The sequence below is a fragment of the Gossypium hirsutum genome, chromosome D02 (genome assembly GCF_007990345.1).
Source record: "Gossypium hirsutum isolate 1008001.06 chromosome D02, Gossypium_hirsutum_v2.1, whole genome shotgun sequence".
Classification (NCBI taxonomy): domain Eukaryota; kingdom Viridiplantae; phylum Streptophyta; class Magnoliopsida; order Malvales; family Malvaceae; genus Gossypium; species Gossypium hirsutum.
The window spans coordinates 22548661-22552865 of NC_053438.1; the positions used below are offsets into that span (position 1 = coordinate 22548661).

At 36.5% G+C, this 4205-nt stretch overlaps 1 pseudogene; it reads right to left on the bottom strand.

Moving 5' to 3' along the window:
* Positions 1 to 459: 459 nt before the first annotated feature.
* LOC107910714 (aldehyde oxidase GLOX-like) lies at positions 460 to 2508 on the bottom strand (annotated as a pseudogene).
* Positions 2509 to 4205: the final 1697 nt, after the last annotated feature.

Sequence of the window (4205 nt, forward strand, 5' to 3'; positions counted from 1 at the left end):
TATTTTCAGAGTCTAATCACAGATATTATCACTAAGCTATATAACTTCCATGTGCTTTTATTTATTTATTTATTTTTTATTATATGCCGAAATGAAAGATATTCCTCACTTTGATTGCTTTAGATATATAGACCACATACAAAGTTACAAAGAAACCCCATCATTATTGAGCCAAAATTTGCATGCCCGTGAACTTTAGAATCACAACCAGCCCCGTGATTACACAATTTCTAGACAAAAAACCATCGTTTTACTTGTCCGACTTCTCTCGTTTGTATCCATCTTCTGATCCAACACAACTTAGTAGTTTATAACTTTCTCTCCAACATCCACACATGAATGGCATATAAAAATGACATTAATTAACCCATTTTAATCTATCCCAATTGGCCCATATAGATCTTGTATGTTACCGGGAAAAATCGGAGCTATGCAACACGACCAGGTGGATAATAAGAGGTAAATGACCAACCCCACAGTGTTCATTATTATTTGAGCTAAAAGTAACTTGTCAAAGCCATTGGGTATATATCATAATTTGACCATATATAATGAATAAAAGAACCAAACATATCTATGTCACATTTCTTAATAATAACAAGTATATAGACCAGCAAGGAATCAAACTAATCTTTAACGACCATGCAAATTAGCAGAGCATTTGTTTTTGGATATTTGAAAGAAATCGAAGAATCTTTTTGTCTTCTTTACTGCAACTTGACCCAAATTCCCATGCTGGGAATGTCTTGATGGACCACAAATAAAAGATAAAACCCTGCTGGCGCAAGATTACCCGATCTTGGCGTCCTTACCTCAATGTTATACCTTGATTCCCCCAAAGCTGTTATTTTGTCATTTCCAAGTACAAGCAACCTTTGATTCATAGAGAATGAATGTGTATTGAAAGCTGGTGCCACCATTGTTATCCACACTAATTTTTCTTCTACTTTACCCCTAATCTCCATTTCAAGTGTTAGCGTTTTCCCGTAGCTGATTCCCGACATTGAGTTTGGACCAACGATTGTTGGTCGCAAATTGTTGAATTTAGCCTCCAAATACGGCGGACAGAATGCCTCTAATCTTAGTTCAGTAGGGAATAGAACACTTGTAAAATTGTAATAAGTATGAGGATTGCTTCCACCAACTAAAACTCTGCCATCACGAAGTAATGCTGCTGTGGAGTGATACATCCGTGGAATCTTGGTCGGGGTATGTGTTTCGAAACGTGTTCCGATTTTGTTATCCGTCCGGTATAAAACCGGATTTAAAACCGGGTTCCGACCAAATTCCCAACCAGCTGACCCTGACCCGGCCCCATTAATGAGCAAAACGTTGCCGTTTGGAAGCAATATCATGTCACCCATAACTCTAGCTAGTGGCATAGTCTCGATGACCCATTTTGGGTTGGGGTCGGTTATTATGATCCTGGCGCAAGGCTTCAAGGCTCCAATGAACTCACCTTGTGTGGCTTGGGAATAAGATCCTTTAGGAGCACCTCCACACACCAAAACTTCAGCTTGAATAGCTGATGCTTTCAAGTTCTTCAATGGAAGCAAGACAGCCGAACCAGTGCTTGGATAGCTTCTAGGATCGCCACCTGGAATTGTCGGATACCTCTTGACAACTTTATTTTTCACGTAATCAAGCAAAATGGCTCGATTGTTAGCGAAAACAAATAAGTTTCCATCAACATTAAGGAAAACAAAAGGGTAGAGATTGTTCTCGACTTCTCGATCATTGGTTTCAAACAAGAAAGGCAAATCGAACGTGTTGGCCGCTATGTTTTTAGGAACAAACTCGTAGTTAAATTGCTTTCGACCGCCGACAATGATTTGTCTTCCATCTGGCAAGATATGGTTGGTCGAATACCATCTTCTGGCTGCCAACCCGTTATTTGATTCTTGCCAATCGCATGAACTGCACGGGCTAAAGACCCTCACTTTACGTTCACCGTCATTGAAGCCACCGGTTTGGACTAGATCACCATTGGGCGTGACGGCACCGGAAGAGCACCAGACGTCGGTTTGGACCATAAGTGGCCTGAACTTATTCGATCAAACATCGTACTCAATTGAATGCGCCGTGCAATCCTGTTTGAGAGCAGTGTCATTCAAGTCAAAACGGCATTTCCCTTTCGGTAGTGGCAGATTTGATGGCCCAAAATCAGTTCTATCAAAGGCAACGACACGGTCATTGCTAAGGAGTTGCATGTGCATGGCGGAGATGCCGATGCTTTTTTGCAGGAGTTGCCACCTTCCGCCAGCTGCGGCGGAGGTGAGGATGCGTTGACATGGGTGTGAGGTACAGAGGAGTTGAAACAATAAGACTGACAAAATAAATGTTAATGATGACATGTTTGATTGGGAGGTGAGGATACGTTTCTTTCCTATCGCTGTTTGTTCTGTCCTATTTATAAAATTAATCCCTCGAACACGTTTTACTCATAGATGTAATTTAATAAGATTAATCGCTTAAAGATTATGGTATGTGATTGCAATGCAATTTGTTATATAGATTATCATACGACTTCATTATGAAAATATTCAAATTTACTTATTTCAAATGGATATGGACTTTAATTTGATTAATTGTATGCATTTATATATATAAATTTATTTTTAGGTGGGATATTCGAATTATTTGTATATGTGATATGTGATGTTATTATAAGTTATTTATGAAAATTTAATCAAATCAAAATATTATTTATACAATTGTATAAAATTAAAGTTTATATATCATATTGTATATTAAATCAAATTTCATGTCTAATTCAACAGATAAAAGGAAAATAAAATGAATTAATATTTTTTTTCAGTTTGTATAGATTAAATAAAATTAATCTTCATTTTTATCTTTTGGTGAACACATCATTAGATAAAGTTAATATTTTTAGTTAATTTTATCAGAGGATTTAATTTCACTCATTGATTTCTTTCTTTAAGCCGTCTAAGAAAACTTTCGCTTCCGAGTCTAAATACAAATCACTTAGGCATCATTTACTTTTGTTTTAGTGCCCCGGTTAATTGATTTAAAATACTATCATTTGAAAGGATAGATTATCTCGTTAGCCGCTTTAAATATGGGTTGTTCTTATTTTAGTCATTTTTAATTTTTTTTTGGTTAATTTGGTCACTTAAAATAGAAATTGATCAAATTGGTCACTCCACCATTAAATGGTAACATAATACTAACGGTAATGGTGCATTCCCACGTTAGTCAATTTAAAATTAGGGTAAATTGTTTGTCAATCCGCTCGACCTGATTGTCAGGTCCGAGCTACAGGTTGCTACATTCGTTGGTGGAGCAACTACAGTCAATTAGACATCAAGCAATCATTTATACATGCAATCTAAAACTAAACACAGTCAACTCATGATAAAGAGTCAAATCCGAGTCTTAATTGAGCTTTCGAAAGCTCTTCTGTTAACCCAATCACTATAAAATAGTAATAAAGTCATCCATCACAAAGACAAACCACCTGTGGTTACGTTTACTTTTCATCAATCATGTAATGTCGACGAGAGGATATCATTTACTCATGTCTCGGACTATGAATTCCATTATTGTGAATAACGCTACATACTGCAGAAGTCGTACACCCAAACCACCAGCTTTCGGTTCCTTATCTATTCGAACTCAGACTTTTGCTTGCATCAAAGTGTACGAGTCACACATACATAGTCCATCATCCACTCAAGATTTAAGTACACCAAAATATGAACGTCACAAGTGAATAATTCCATAATCGAATTCAGAATCTATTCTTCTTGGGTCTAATAAGATGTATTGTCAGTCCAGTCAGTCACATTTATATCTCTATCTTGTGGAAGTCATCCGCTCCGATGCTCAAGACAAAACATCTCTCCAATTAGACTTGATAGACAACATATTAGTCTTTCAATCGGTTAGCTCATTTCTGATTAGACTAGGGACATGTTTAGGTTTGTCTACTAATACAAGTTGCCTTTCCGTATTACGATCCGACCATGTAATACCGCTTAGTATTAGTTTAAATATTAGGCAACCAATGAGAAACATTTGCTTCCATTTTGCTTTGCGTGTAAAAATCATATTAAGACAATCATACAAAGTATGTTAATGCAATCAGTGAATTTGTTTTATTAACCAATCTGTTCGAAAAAATTACAAGTTTACAAACAAATATACTACACTTAGGGCACCAGATCTAACAATTATGAACA